The 16,576-nt window shown below is 44.5% G+C and overlaps 1 protein-coding gene across 2 annotated transcripts in view; it reads left to right on the top strand.

Moving 5' to 3' along the window:
• FAM135B (family with sequence similarity 135 member B) overlaps positions 1–16,576 on the top strand; it is a 144,231-nt gene that overhangs the window by 11,375 nt on the left and 116,280 nt on the right. The window contains exon 2 of one of the 2 annotated variants that reach the window (XM_082235474.1): positions 4,004–4,131. The exons of the other annotated variant lie outside the window; for it this stretch is intronic. The gene's annotated coding sequence lies outside the window, so the exon portion shown is untranslated. The remainder of the gene's footprint in view (positions 1–4,003; positions 4,132–16,576) is intronic. 2 annotated transcript variants of the gene reach the window in all.

Genomic DNA, 16,576 nt, shown 5'->3' with positions numbered 1-16,576 from the left:
CAAGACTGGCCCTTTACCTTTACCTTTACACTCTTCGTGATCCCATGAACCAGAGCATGCCAGGCACTCCTGTCTTCCACTGCCTCCCGCAGTTTGGTCAAACTCATGCTGCTAGCTTCGGAAACACTGTACAAACATCTCATCCTCTGTCGTCCCCTTCTCCTTGTGCCCTCCATCTTTCCCAACATCAGAGTCTTTTCCGGGGAGTCTTTCCTTCTCCTGAGGTGGCCAAAGTATTGGAGCCTCAGCTTCAGGATCTGTCCTTCTAGTGAGCACTCAGGGCTGATTTCCTTTAGAATGGATAGGTTTGATCTTCTTGCAGTCCATGGGACTCTCAACCCTTAATAATAATAAAAATTAGGCCCTCCCTCTGAATTGTTTCAGAGACACATCCAGAAAGAGGTGGTTGTGTTCCTCCCACCTAGGATGGCATAGGGTAAATTGCCCTGCACAGCCCTAAAATATGCTACTTCCAGGATCAGAGGTACAATATCACATAGTATCATTATGTGGGTGGACCAGGAGGGACAAAGCTATTGCTTATGGGTTTCTGGGGAGGCATAAGTTTGTTCACTGCACTAGGCAAGCTGCCTGGCTGGGTGGGCTGTTTAGTTTGACTCAGCAGAGCTCCTCTTGCATTCTTATGAACCAATTACTACATGATTAGCCACTTAGTAGTTACTTTGCCCTAGGCACCTATCCCATCTTATTTCATCCATGGCTGATCAAAAGGCGATGGCTTTTCTGATGGGCACAGGCCGTGCGTTGTTTATTTTTTTATTGCTGTCTGCAATGCTCAAGAGCAGACAATTGGCAATAAGTTACCAGGGAGGACCCATCTGAAACGCTGGGCTGTCTCCCGATCCAAGCAGCCGAAAAGCAGGCAGAGCTTGAACAGTGTGTAGCATAACTATTAACCAGCAGTCATTCATTGGTATATAAATAAGGACCACCCACAATTACATTAAAGGCCTGAATGGAAATGGTTGGGGTTTTTTAGGTGCAGATGATTACACACATACACACACACACACAGAGAGAGAGAGAGAGAGAAACCTGCCTTATATAAGTCAGACTGTTTGTCCATCCAGTTCAGTATTATTTTTCACTCAAAAGGAGTCACTCTCCAGAATGTCGGGCTGGGGTCTCTTCCTGCTCTACCTAAGATGCTGGTGATTGAAGCTGGAACCTGGAACCTGAAGGAGTGTCTCCACCCCCATTGTTCAGCCCAGGCACTGAGGTCCAGCTCCAAGGACCTTCTGGTGGTTCCCTCCCTGTGAGAGGCTACAGAGAACCAGGCAGAGGGCCTTCTTGGTAGTGGTGCCCGCCCTGTGGAACGCCCTCCCATCTGATGTTTTATCACTTTATTATTATTATTATTATTATTTCATTAATTCTGTTGGGAGCTGCCCAGAGTGGCTGGGTATAAACAATAAATTATTATTATTATTCTGCATACGAAGCAAATGTTCTACCACTGAGCTATGACCCTTCCCAAGTGGGTTTTAGGCCATGGGTGGTGAGAAGAAATGTGTTTGTGCATCCATCTCATTTTGTGTTGTTTTCAAAGCATTGACTTGTTTAGAATTTGCATCCATTACATCCAGGTGCTGATCCTTAGGGCTCTCTAGATGTTTGAATGTGTGTTTTTTTTCTGTATAGTATATCCCAAACAGAGTAGATCAACTTAACCTGGAGTGTAATTGTGTTACGAGATGTGTGAGTCTTGCAATGTGGTGGCAATTCTGGTGATAATTGCACTTTTAAAGAGTGTTACATTGGTGAGCTCTCTATTGATTTTTGACTTAGGGAGGGTTGGAATACTTTACTCTTCATAAAGCAGGCCAATACTGTGAGATTTAGGAAAGGGGGGGAAGATCTGCTCCAAGGACTGTTTGTGTTTTTGTTTTCATGTGAAATGCAGACACACTCGGGGGCCTTATTCCTCTGTTGATACAACAGATAAGTAAGAGGGCTCCGTTTTCTCTTAATGTCTTTATATCTCTATTACAATTCTCAGAACAAATCTAAAAATCATGGCGATAACATATTTATTATTTAACAACATGTATAAGCAGGTATAAAGTGGGTGGCACTGTGGGTTAAACCACAGAGCCTAGGACTTGCTGATCAGAAGGTCGGCAGTCCGAATCCCCAAGACAGGGTGAGCTCCCATTGCTCGGTCCCAGCTCCTGCCAACCTAGCAGTTCAAAAGCACATCAAAGTTCAAGTAGATAAATCGGTCTCCAGCAGCAAGGTAAACAGCATTTCCGTGCACTGCTCTGGTTCGCCAGAAGTGGCTTAGTCATGCTGGCCACATGACCCAGAAGCTGTACACCAGCTCCCTCGGCCAATAAAGCAAGATGAGCGCCGCAACCCCAGAGTCGGTCATGACTGGACCTAATGGTCAGGGGTCCCTTTACCTTTACCTATAAGCAGCTTAAATCAAATAGTAAAAAATATTGAAATGCTGATAACATTAGCAAACTTCTTTTAAAATGGTCAGTTCAATAAAATGGTCAAAATATAGTAAAATCAACAATGCAAAAACAAATATGCATAAGACAATTACATGCCTGGGTTGGCTTACCTAAAAGTAAAATGTTTTTTTGCAGGGACAGTGCAGTGAAGGGGACTGTCCAGTATTAATACCATGATGCTTCAGAGCGTGGGTGCTGCCATCAGCTCTTCATATGCAGTAGTGTAGCATGGAGGGGCAGAGGGGTGGTTGCCGTAAGTGCAAAATTATTAGGGGTGCAAAATTTCTGTTGCTGGACTCTGTTTAAAATGGCTTCTCCATGTGAACCAGGAAGCGACCTCTACTCAAAATAGAACGTATCTTCTTTTCTTATCTCTGCGGCTGCAATCTGCTGGGTGACGTGGATGCCATTAGGCAGTTGAATGTGCATGCGTGCTCCATTTGTTTCCCTCGCCATGGCTCCAGGCACTGGTAACCCCTGCTACACTACTGCTCATATGTAATATATTCAGTAGTAATGGCCACAATGTGTAAAGTAATATGCAGTTTCCCATAATGATGGGAATGTAAAAGGCCTTGGGACCCTTTCAGAAGTCTGGGCAGCTGGGGAGGCTGCAGAATGCTGGGGAAGATGGGGAGAGGTACAGATGCTATCCTGGGCTGCCTCATAACCAAAAGGTATTCTCAAATCCTTGACACTGAGGCCGATGAATGGAAGCCTCTTTTATTTATTTATCATTTATATTTCAACATTTACAATCTGCTCTTTCATAAAATATAACACATAGGCTTTCCACAAATAAAATGCAATAACATCAATCTATGAAAACCTAGAAAACTTAAGTAAAAACATCCTGGAGCCAGCTTTGCTTCTGGAAATTTAACAGCGTAGATTGAGAGAGAAGGAAAAGCAGGGCTTTTTTTTTGTAATATCAGCTTAAATAAATTTCAGTGTTCGATTTGGTAGCTATGTTATTAATGTGAGCAACCAACAGCACTCCATTTTCCCTTAAACTAGGAGCTGCATTATTTAGCACTTGCTACAACAAATAATGTGCAAGACAGGAAGGGGTTGGCATTTATAGCAATGGGTATACAAGTGGGATGTCTTGTAGGTTATGTAGCACAATTTAGTCAAATAAGCTAAACAATTTAAGGTGTGAGTCATGACCTTTAAAGCCATTAAAGGCTTGGAAATAGGTTTCGTGAAGCACGGAATACATCTGCGCCCATGCAAACCTGCCACAGATTTAAAATCAGCGACAGAGGCTGCACTCCAGGGAGAGCCAGCAGGGCTGTTTCCAGGCATAGTTGAACTCCAACTCCCATCAGTGCATGGCCAATGGTTTGGGAATATGGAAATTGTAGTCTCAATAGTATCTGGACAGCTCCACATTAGCAACTCCTGTTTCCTTTGTATGCCCTCTAAGGAGAAAGGTTAGTCTGGTGGGCGTGAACAGGGTCTTTTGGGTAGAGGTCCCATGGTGTGGAGGTATGATCAGCTTCCTCCTTGCTAACATTTAGGTGGGCTCCAAAATTGTTTCAGCAAAGTGCAGAGGTAGTGCATCTGTTTCACATGCGGATGTTTCGTGAACATCTAAGACCTTCTAGCAATAGTGTTGCACCAGAGAGAAAGGAGCCACTTTTCCAAGGTAAGAACAGGTGTCTGACTTTGGCAGGCTGCCAGAAGTGAATTCATGGGCCAAATCAAGTGGCTTCATGGGCCATGGGCTCACCACCTTTTGTCTAACTCTTCCACCAGCTTCTGCCTCTATGTGAGACTCTCTCCGCATCAGACCTCTATGCAATTGCAATCTGTTTGTGGAGCGGTGGGCTCCAGATTTCATGGGTGAACTTGTTGGCGCCAACCAAGTCTATGAGGGCATGATTTTCAAAACCCGGTAACCACTAGAGAGAATTTAGAAAGAAATTGGTTAAATGAGCCTACTAGGTTCCTTTTGAAGTGATTAAGGACTGGCTGCTGCATATGTAAACCATTTGGAGATACGGAGGGAGAGAGGATTTTTCATAAATACAACATTGCCATTTAATAATTAATTATTAGCTTTGTAAGCTTTACAGAAAATCTAGAGGAACCATCTTCTTCAATTTTCCAAGTGGTATTTCCAAGGGAGTAATTAAATGTTGCATTCATTTATGTAGCTGTTGAGAAAGAACAATGTTTGCTCAAGGAACAGCTATGCCAAGTGCAGCATATTTGTGATGGCCTGGGACTTGGGCTCCGACTTGGAACCAGAGGAATCTCAATCTGCACTGGATTATTTGCCTCAGGCATCATCTGAACCAAGTCTGGGGCCTGATCCTGAAGAGTCCTAGTCTGCACAGGTTCCCCTGCAACAAACACCAGCTGAGCCGAGTCAGGGGCCTGAGCCTGCCCTGGCTCCAGATGCGGGGATTTCCTCGTTGCCTCCAGCTGGGCCATCACTTACAGCTGCTCCACTACCAGCTTGGTCAGGGGAGGCAGAGGCAGCCTCTGGGTCTAGTAACCCACCGACGACCCCGAGCTGCAGAGACTAAGGTCTGAGAGGAGGAGAGACCTGAGTACTCGCAGGAGGAGTGCTTGCCTTCAGGCGAAACAGGGAGGTGAGTCGCTGGGGGATCAGGACTGGCCACTACCCCAACAAAGATAAAAGGTTGTGGGAGCAACATTGCTGTATGCTAGATCCTGCCTGAGATCCTGTACCTGTCCTTGCCTGGTATCCTGCCTTGGCCCTGTTGGACTGACTCCTAGAAGAACCTTCAGATTCTGAACCGGTCCTGGACCATGTTTCACGGGTTACCCCCAGGCCCAGCACAATATTTCAGGGTCATTTTTTCCTGTGTAATACGGCATTAGAGATGAACGAAATTAAGTTCATGAGACATGATGAACTAAGTCAGGTGTCAGGGACTGTCAGGGTCTGAAAGGTCACTGATGAGTGAGTGTGCGCCTAGGGAAGGGGGGCTGGAGTCTGGCTCAGGACTGGGGGGCAGTGATTTGTGGGGACTGGCATCAGTCAGGAGGCAAGAGTCACAGGCAGGAGAAGTTTCAGAGCTGGAGGGTGGAGCACAGGATGGGTCGGAAAAAGAGGGGGGGAGGTAGGTCAGGCAACTGAATGGCCAAGTACTTCCCTGTCCTCTGCACCACTGCACCACTGTCTCCCAGTACCAGGAGGGGACTGAAGAGGAATGAGCAGGGGAAGTTTCCATGCATGTGTAGTCTCTGTCTGCATGCATGCAGCCCATCGGGGAAGGTACATAATATGGTGGAGGGGGAGTGGCCCCCATTTGCAGCAACTGCTGAATAGAGCCCAGTTCCTGGGAACAGCTTCCTAGATGCTAGACTGGTGTGCGTGGTTATTTGGAGCTGTAGAATAACTGTGTTAGCTTTGCCAATAAAGAGTTAACTATCTCCTGTGCGCATTCCTTGGCTGGAGACTGCCCTTGACAACAAGGGTGGAGGACCTCAGGGCCAAGGACCTCTCTGTCTCAGAAGTCTCCTCAGGGCGTTTCTCCTCCCTAGACATACCATTTCTCCCCAGGTCACACACCCCATTGGACTTGTTTTGCATCTTCCTTGAGGGTTCTTTCATGGCTGGAATGTGTCTTTCAACTCTGATACAGTGGTACCTCAGGTTAAGAACTTAATTCATTCTGGAGGTCTGTTCTTAACCTGAAACTATTCTTAACATGAGGTACTACTTTAGCTAATGGGGCCTCCCGCTGCCACCACGCCACTGCCGCGCGGTTTCTGTTCTCATCCTGAGGTAAAGTTCTTAACCCAAGGTACTATTTCTGGGTTAGAGGCGTCTGTAACCTGAAGCGTCTGTAACCCGAGGTACCACTGTAATGACTTTTGCTTCCCTGGATGCAGGACACAGTGCTGTGTGTCTGCGTATGTAAACCGGTTTATTGGGCAAAGGTAAATTTCACATTCCTTGTGCTGCCCATTTTCATCTTGGACTCGGCCCACCATTGCCATGTGGCCTACAGAAGTTTGCATAGAAAGTAATGTGTTGTTCGAGCTTGGGGGGGGGGAGTTTTTCACTGTTTGAACCAGAGAATTAGAAAGCTTCTTCAAAGGAAATTGGAGGTGATCATTTGAAGCACCATGGACCTCAATCAATGCACCAACCATTTCTGACTGAGGCTGTAGCAGTGGAAGAATTTAGCATTCCTCCTTGGAATGTTTCCAGAATTAAAATCTTTCACCCCAGCAGCTATTTGCACTGTATGTAGTTGGGGGTCTTTTTGTGCTGGCTGGTGGTGGTATATAAATTACGGTAAGTTTAAATAAATTAAGTTTAAGCTGGAGAAAGTGGTACACGGGAAAAGGGTAAAAACCTCCTCCTTTGGTGGCACAAAGCCTCAATCCCAACTGGGCCTTCCCTGTGACTGCAGGTAGCTTCTAAAAATCTCAGCATTCCTGTGTTGAGTCTGATTTGGCCCCACAAGTCTCTTTAAGTGAGGGGCAAGCTGTTTGAAAGCTCACTCCAAGTGCAGCTGTGAAAGTAAAAACTGTAGAACAGATTTCAAAGCACTTCTTTTAGGCATAATTTTCAGAATAATCACCAGTAGCGCTAGCAGGAACGATGTTCGTCCCTTAAGAGGGAGAGATCTTCCGCTGATTAACTCCGGCCATTCCCAGCAGGTGTTCTCTGCATAGAAAGTAGCAGCGCTGAAAAGTACTTTGTTTTCTGAAATTTGCAAGCAGGGCTTTACAGCAGATGGACTGAAAAAGTCCCAGCCTACCGTCTGCCCCCTCCTTGTCCTTTTTATTGTTCAATTATGGTGATTTGTGTTCATGGTGCTATTGGGGCAGTTAGACACAATCCCACTTTTAATACTATTTGTGCTTGCATGAGTTTCATGGCAGTCATACTGCCTCGTTTCCAACCAGCACATGTCCTGTAACTTCCTGCTGAAATCCTGTAGCTCAGAGGTAGCCAATATGGTGCCCTCCATATTATATTGGACTACACCTCCCATCATCCCTGAACATTGTCCTTGATGGCTAGGACTGACAGAAGTTGTACAGTGGTACCTCGGGTTACATACGCTTCAGGTTACAGATGCTTCAGGTTACAGACTCCGCTAACCAAGAAATAGTACCTCGGGTTAAGAACTTTGCTTCAGGATGAGAACAGAAATTGTGCTCCGGCGGTGTGGCGGCAGTGGGAGGCCCCATTAGCTAAAGTGGTGCTTCAGGTGAAGAACAGTTTCAGGTTAATAACGGACCTCTGGAACGAATTAAGTTCTTAACCTGAGGTACCACTGTAGTTCAACAATATCTGGAGGGTACCACATAGTCTGTCCTTGATGTAACTTTTTTATAGCACAAATGTTCCAGGGGTGTCGGGTTTTTTTGTGCCACTTTTGTTGTGCTGTAGAGCAAGAGTGCTCTTCCATAATGGAGTAACACCAGGGATGCACCACAGAACAAATAAGAAAGAGAGCCAGTGTGGTGTAGTGGTTCAGAGCGGTGGACTGGTAATCTGGGGAACTGGGTTCGCTTCCCCGCTCCTCCACATGCAGCTGCTGGGTGACCTTGGGCCAGTCACACTTCTCTGAAGTCTCTCAGCCCCACTCACCTCACAGAGTGTTTGCTGTGGGGGAGGAAGGGAAAGGAGAATGTTAGCCGCTTTGAGACTCCTGAAGGGGAGTGAAAGGCGGGATATCAAATCCAAACTCTTCTCTTCTTCTCTCCAAGCATTACACTTTGCATTAAGGAGAGGGAGCGGGAGCATGCAAAGTTAGTACTCTCACTCTGCCATCAGCTGACACTAAAAAAATGACTGGAGGATGGCCTTCTCATGTAAGGATTTCCATGCAATCTGGAATCTAGGAAGTGTGATCTGGAACCTGGAAACTGTGGGCGTGAACCTAGAACATGTGCATGTGAAGACCCCCCTGCTTCAGACATCTGTCGTGCACACGCAGAAGACAGGAGGAGAGGTTTCTTGCTGCAGCCCCACTCACACACTCTCCTTTAAGTATGATGCCTGAAGAGGACTAGAATTAGATCAGAAGAATGAAAGAAGTAGCAGTCAGGCAACTGTAGGAGAGGCTGTGTAGGCAGCTGATGATGCTTGAGTATAATGCGTAAAGCCATTGGTAAGGCATGATCTATCCAAATTGTTAAACCCTCTCTATTGATTTCAGTAGGAAAGCATTTAACATGTTCTGAAGTCGTCCATATAAAAAATATGGGACTTAAATGTGCTTCTTTGAATGGAAGCCATCAAGGGGAGGGGAGGACTGTAACTCAATCGTAACTTTGTATGAAGAAGGTCCCAGGTTCAATCCTGATAGAAACTCGAGGCTGGGCTGAGACAGTACTGAGTATCACTGTAGACAGTACTGAGCTAGAAGAACCAGCAGTTTGACTCAGAAAAAAACAGGTTCCTCCATTCCCATGAGAACGATGCTATGATAAGCTCTGTACAATTGCCTAGCACACTGCAAGAATTATACAAATATCACTAGATTGGATGGTTTTGAATTGGACAAATTCAGGGAGCAATGGAGGTTTTTAAACATGACAGATAAATGGTGTCTCCATGCTCAGAGGTCATGTACAGTGGTACCTTGGGTTACAGATGCTTCAGGTTACAGATGCTTCAGGTTACAGACTCCGCTAACCCAGAAATAGTACCTCGGGTTAAGAACTTTGCTTCAGGATGAGAACAGAAATCATGCTCCGGCGGTGCAGCAGCAGCAGGAGGCCCCATTAGCTAAAGTGGTACCTTAGGTTAAGAACAGTTTCAGGTTAAAAACGGACCTCCAGAACGAATTAAGTTCTTAATCCGAGGTACCACTGTATACTAATAGCTGCTGGAGAACAATACCAGGAAAGGGCTACTGTTTGCAAGCCCTTCATGGACTTCATGGAGGCATCTGATGGACGTCTGTGGAGTCTTCTGCTGCCTAACATTCTTTGCAGGGTTGTTGTGGAGGGAGGGAAACCATGTATGCTGTCCTGAGTTTCCTGTAATATCAGTAAAATATCAGTAATGATGACTGATTTCTGGGAGAGTAGCAGCCACATAGGAATAACTTATTTGAGAATCTAGAGGATAGTTACAATCTGCTAGGTTTCCTTCCTTCCTTCCTTCCTTCCTTCCTTCCTTCCTTCCTTCCTTCCTTCCTTCCTTCCTTCCCCTGTGTCTGATATGAGGCATTCCCCTTAAAATATCCCTATCTCTTTCCCCCCATTGTTTATTCGCTTCAAAGGTTTAGGCATGTGCAGATAAAAGCAGCCAAAAGGATTTACCAGATTAATATTTCTAGATGACGCCATTGAGAGAGGGAGAGAACATCGGGGTGTTAAGAGTACAGGATGCACTTTAAGTGACTTTGAGCTACCTTTTGACCCCTCTCAGAGGCTCCAGATTAAGGATAATGCACTTACAACACTGTATGCTGGTTATTTGCTCCCCCTGCGCAGCTCGTACAATGTGTGCATGCATTGCACTTTGTGCCTGGGAACATAAGTGGGGCAAGATCTGTAATAGGGTGAGCACTGCAACACTAGTACCAGAACACAGTTTCGTGTCGCACTTCCTGCTCAAAAGAAGTCCCAGGCAGCTAATAATCGCAAGAAGCTATTACAACCTGCAACACGGTATACATAAAATCACTGGGAAACATGGGATGCAGTTTACCCAAAGTTAAGCACCTTAAGAGTACAATCCTGTAGTTGGTTGGCATCCATCTATCTCGGGAGACAATGGAAGAGGGAAAGAACCTTCAGGGGGAAGTCAAACCACTGGTGAATTACAGCACCGACTGTGGCTGTAGAGAGACAAACCTATATGTATTTTTGTAGAAGTAGGTCCCATTGGGCCTTACACTTAGGAAAGTGTGTATGATGGTGTTATGCACAACCCAAGAGATTTCGGAGGTGAGATATTTCAGGGGTGCCAGCAGATGCCTTGAATTTGTTTGCCTTGAGATGAAGGTTTCTGGAGTCTGTGATGTCTTTGTGATGTGTAGCTTCAGTCACACACTTTTAGCATAAGATGGAAGCATGAACATCCCAGGAAATCTTGTTCCCTGTTGGGTTTCTAGGCGGATTCCCAAAGTCATGGCCTTTGTTTCAGAACAGAGGAGGCTAGTTCTGGCCTGTTGTTCTTAGTGGGGGATGATCCCCACTGTGACTGGTAGGGTAGAAGACGGGAATCTCAAATAGTAGTCAATAATAGGCAGAGCCAAGTAATTCTAGTTTTGCCCCCATCATTTCCCCTCTTGAGTTCTACAAGGTGCAACACTGAGACTGAAGAGGAGGGGGAATCTTGCAAGTAGTTCTTGAGCCCTGGAGTGGTTGTGAGTGGGGATGGGAATTGATTTCTTCTAGTTTCTCATTTCCCCCACCTTTTACATTCAGTTCTCCACATGTCCACATCGGGTTGCATTTTTTTAAAGCGCTCATCAAAATTTGTCTGCCTTTTAGTGCAAATTTCTTCTGATATTCACATTTTGATGCATACATGTATTATTGGCACATTATTGCAAATCAGTTTCCCCTAATGTAATGTATTTTATATGCTATTTTCACTAATACACCCATCATTATGCAAACTTTGCCTAGTATTTGCATTTTTTGCCCTTTTCATGGCTGAAACAAAACTGCGGTGCAAAATTCAGAGCAATGTGAATTTTGCAGGATGGATGCATTTTGTTCTGGAATGTTTGACATAGGTAGATTTGCCTTTAAATGTCAGCTTAATCAGATTCCTTGCACATCCTTACCTGTTATTGAAGTCCATTAAATATAATCCAGAGAACAAGACTTTACCCTCTTGTATGAGACAACCCTTCTGGTATTATGTAACGGAAGGATAATGATAATGAATGCTTTGATGGGGGGGAGCCTATATGTGGAGAACGTTCTTTTATTAGACAGCCAGATACCTTGGTTTTTATCAAGAATGAAGAATGGACTCTGTGAATAATGTTCAGAAAGGCAATTCCTCCTTCCTGCTTTAATTACGAGGAAAAAATATTTAAATAAACAATGCAATACAGTGGTACCTCGGGTTACAGATGCTTCAGTTTACAGATGCTTCAGCTTACAGACTCCGCTAGCCCAGAAATAGTACCTCAGGTTAAGAACTTTGCTTCAGGATGAGAACAGAAATCGCACGGCAGCAGCAGCGGGAGGCCCCATTAGCTAAAGTGGTACCTCAGGTTAAGAACAGTTTCAGGTTAAGAATGGACCTTCAGAACAAATTAAGTTCTTAACCCGAGGTACCACTGTATAATAATAGTTATTAAACAGTTATTAAAACAATGTAAACTAGGGCATGTTTTCTTCTATTAAGTCTATTTTCAAGATGGTAGGTGAAAAGCCACTTATAATCTTGCTGAGAAGTTTAGCAAAACCAGCAGACTGAACAGGGGTACAAGCCAACAACCCTGTGAGGTGGCCTCAGCTGAGAGATAATGATTGGTTCATGTTCACTCTGTAAGCTTTATGTCTAAGGTAAGATTTGAACCCTGGCCTCCTTTGCCTAATGGTCTGAACACGACACTGGCATTTATAACGCACCAAGGATGATACAATCATGAGACAATTGCTGCTAACATGATGTTCCTGAAGAGGGGTGTGTGTGTGTGTGCGCATGTCTGCGTTTTTGTCTATAGCACCAAACTGGATGGACCAGCTGTTCCTTTGCTAGGAAGCTTCACGACCATCACTATAGGGAACCCAATGTGGAACTGGAAATCGAGCCCACTTAGATTAATAAAGCTGTAACCAAAGTAATGCATGGGGGACATTAAAGCTTCTAACACATTCCCTATCAACAGAGTGATCATTCTGAGCTAAAATTAGACCCAAGATTGTGCACTTTGTATCTTAATTAATACAAAGCCCTCTTTATCAATTAGCTCTGACAAGTATGTGCAGACGTCTGCTTGCCAACATAATCCCTTACTCCCGTTTTGATTAGTAAATGGAATTACATTAAAATTGATTCTTCTCCCGTGGTCCATTTGTACTCTCTGCCTCTCTTCAATTAGATTGCTGGCCCACAGCCATTCCCTGGCTCCCTGTTAGGATGGCAAAATCACTTCTGCAATGATGCTCTTTCTGTGACTTACGACATATCAGTGATTTATCACAGTGGCTCAACACAGAGATGAAATGCTATCTTAAGACGCACAGCCTTCACCCACCATTCCTCATGGATTCTTTGCTTTACCTTGACATCCAAAGTCAAATGAGGAAATAACCTTTCCTTGTGTGGAGCTAAAGATGTTTTCTTTGGTTCAAAGATGGGTGGTTGGACTGCGTTCTCCAGGTCATGGCCCATGAGGCCACTTGGTGGAGATGGTGTTCTGCTGATTGAGGTAATTGTGTTTGATTGTACAATGACCTCAACTCATAAGAACCCAAGAAAATTTTTGCAGGATCAGGCCAAAGGCCCAGTCCAGCAGCCAGACTTCACAGTGACCAAGCAGATATACATGGGAACCCATCAACCATCTGAACGCAGCAACACTCTCCCAACTTGTGATTCTCAGCAACTCATATTCAAGGAAATACTGTATCTGACAATGGCTCAAATTGCTGTAAGAATGAAACTCATGAATGAACACATATGAATACAGGGGGAATGGATTCCAGCTATTTCCATTCCACATCAGTTTCACACATGTTCATCCATAAGTTTAATTCTGCATCAATCTGCAGACTTCTCTTAAGAAAGAAAAATGCATTGAAATTTGCTTTATTTTTTGAATGTGCCCCCAAACACACAAAATGCAGGGGTTTTTGCATGAATTTTATCACAAAGCACATTTTGGTACATATTTTTTGATCCACTATGTTGTCTACCTTTGGGGTTAGGCTGAGAGGGAAGGGTCCACGTTCACTCTGTAAGTTATATAGCTTTGAACCTAGGTCTGCCCAAGTCTATTATGACATTCCCACTACACTTTGTTGATGTTCACAGTTTTAGCTGAACATGTAGTTGAGGGTGGGTTGCAACGATTGCAGAGTGGCAGGTGAAGATGATGGACTTTGCAGAATTGGCCAGACTGACCACTGCAGGATTCCAGACCAGAGCGATCAAAAAAATCAAAGGGTCTGCGAGTAAATTTATTGTATATTTGAATAACAATTGCAAAAACTTGAAGGCACTAGCAGGACTGAAATAAATCCTACAATGTGGACAATAAAAGTTAAAGAGCTAAATTGCAAGACAGGACTTGAAAGCTGAAAACCTGCTGAAGGGAAGGAGGGAAGTCACACGCTCGGCAGAGCCGAAAGCTTTTGTGTTTGTTATAGTATTGTTGAAAATATTGTTTAAGGAGGAAAATTATATATATATATATATATATATATATATATATATATATATATATATATATATAAGGTAAAGATACCCCTGCCCGAACGGGCCAGTCTTGACAGACTCTGGGGTTTGTGCGCCCATCTCACTCAAGAGGCCGGGGGCCAGCGCTGTCCGGAGACACTTCCGGGTCACGTTGCCAGCGTGACAAAGCTGCATCTGGCGAGCCAGCGCAGCACATGGAACGCCGTTTACCTTCCCGCTGGTAAGCGGTACCTATTCATCTACTTGCACCCGGGGGTGCTTTCGATCGGCAGGCCCTAGGCGCTGAGGCTTTAACCCACAGCGCCACCCGCGTCCCATATATATATATATATATATATATATATATATATGAACATGTAGTTGAGGGTGCCAGGGTCAACACATTCCAACCTGCTCTCCTTATCCACATGTCTGAATGGGTCTATAATGAAAGGTTAATAAGCCTGTTCTATTCTTCTTTTTTTGTTTTAAAAGCACATTATTTTTTGTTTGCCTTCATTTCAATTGGCTTCATGTTCTCTCCACTCCCTCACTGATTTCAGCTGAGATTCACACTCTCCTCTGTTACTAGCTTCTTCTAAAGCCAGCGTCATCATGAAAATATCATTTTGAGCTGGAAAATCTCATTTTTTAAAATGACGCCCATCCACATTTGTGTATTAGCTGTCCCAAAGAGGAGACTAATTGAGAATTAACAACCAAATGTGGTGTTATGTCTTTAGTGGGAAATGACACTTGCCCCATTTAATAATGCAACCAATTATCTGGGGCAGCAGGGTGTGTGTGTGTGTGTTTTGAAGAAGAATTACCTCAAGACCCTCTGATGGGCACCACATTGTTCTATTCCGACTAGAAGCAGATATCTTGGGTTTCAAGCAAAAGGCGCTCTGGGCTCTACCTGGAGATACCAGGGATTGAATCCAGGAGTTTCTTGTTACAAGGCATGAAGGCTCTAGGTAAAGGTAAAGTTACCTCTGACCATTATGTCCAGTCGTGACCAACTCTGGGGTTTCAGCGCTCATCTTGCTTTATTGGCCAAGGGAGCCGGTGTACAGCTTCCGGGTCATGTGGCCAGCATGACTAAGCCGCTTCAGGCGAACCAGAGCAGCACACAGAAACGCCATTTACCTTCCCACTTTGACGTGCTTTCGAACTGCTAGGATGGCAGGAGCAGGGACCGAGGAACGGGAGCTCACCCCGTCACAGGGATTCGAACCGCCGACCTTCTGATCGGCAAGTCCTAGGCTCTGTGGTTTAACCCACAGTGCCACCTGCATCCCGCCATGAAGGCTCTACCACTGAGCTATTCTCCTTCCCTGAAGAAAAGGAGGACCAGGTGGAGGAAGAAAGCTATATTTATGCTCTAATGAGGCTTCCTCCCCCACTCCACATCCGCTGTTTTTGTGCCAGCCTAAAAGAGGGGGAGAAATGTCACTTTTCCTGTTTAAAGTCTGGCATTCAAAGTGTGAAATTTACATCTTCAAATAGAAAAATGTGTTAATTGCAATACTATATAGCTCAAGCTATGAATGCTGCTGCCATAAGACAACAGGGGCCAGCATCCACCATCAGTTTGATAAATCATTTATTTTTATTTTTTTCCTGCGGGCATCTGCAATGTGGAAGCCATATTTTGACTGAAATTTGTTGCGTTGCTGAAATAGGTGTCTGCTGCAGGCTGTGAAGGCAGCTCCAGGTTTGGCTGGAAACATTGGCAGCCATTGCACCCCATTGCCTATAAAGCATGAATAATTGTTTGGTGTCTTTGTTTTTGTTCAGAGGAGAAAGACAGAGAGACAAGCAAGGAAGACAAAGGAGAGTGTTCACAATGTGGTTTTATAAGTACTGTGTGGCATTGTTCTTTATTTCTCATTATCTCTCTCTCTCTCACACACACACACATACCCCAACACCAACTTAGGGCGTTTAGTTTACTGTTCTTGCGGGAATGTTCAGAGTGGCAGGAGAGGATATATTGTTTATTAATATCCTTCCTAACTTGCGTCAGCAAGTTCCTTTACTCAGCAGAGTTTACATTCTCCCCTTTTTACATGCACAGCAGATAGCTGGTTGCAGGCTTGTGTAAGCCTCTCACTATTATACAATTCAGTCTGTCTCAGATTGAATTGTATAGTTCCTGGTAAATTCCCTTTAAACCCTCTTAAAAGAATGAAGACACAACAATCTTATTTAAAGTCAATAAAAGAAGTTTACTCACATCAATTCACAGTTGGATCCCTGAAGGTAGACTTAGTTACAAATATGTACATGTGGATCTACCCCATATGGGGGAATAATCCAGTGCTTATGCTAGCTGGTAGCAAGCATAGCAGTCCCTAGCAAAGAAAAAAAAAAAAGCTGGTCCAACGAAGAAGGAAGTCAAAAAGAGAGAGCTGTGTGACTTGTCCTTTTTGTTACCTGGACAGGTAAGGTCACGCCCACCTCTAGTCCCATGCAAGGAAGGATGCTGCAGCCCAGGAGGAAACAGGAAGTTTCGACTGGCTGGACAAACATCCCCTTGCATGTCCACTCTAGGAAAACAAGGAATGTTGTATTTGACTGCTCCCTGTGAATTATACCCCACAGTTCTAACCTTGGGCCCCTTAAAATATCACTACAGCAATATAGCTCTCAGTGCCGTAAGCACATGAGAGCATAAGAAGAGTTTTTATGGTGGTCAACTAGATGTCTATGGGAACCCTGCATGCAGGATGTAAGAGTAACACTTGCCCACTTGTCCCTTGCCCACTTGGGA

Source organism: Podarcis vaucheri (assembly GCF_965113315.1).
Source record: "Podarcis vaucheri genome assembly, chromosome: 8".
Taxonomy (NCBI): domain Eukaryota; kingdom Metazoa; phylum Chordata; class Lepidosauria; order Squamata; family Lacertidae; genus Podarcis; species Podarcis vaucheri.
Note: the sequence above shows the minus strand (reverse complement) of the source record. Positions and strands in the feature narration are given on the sequence as shown.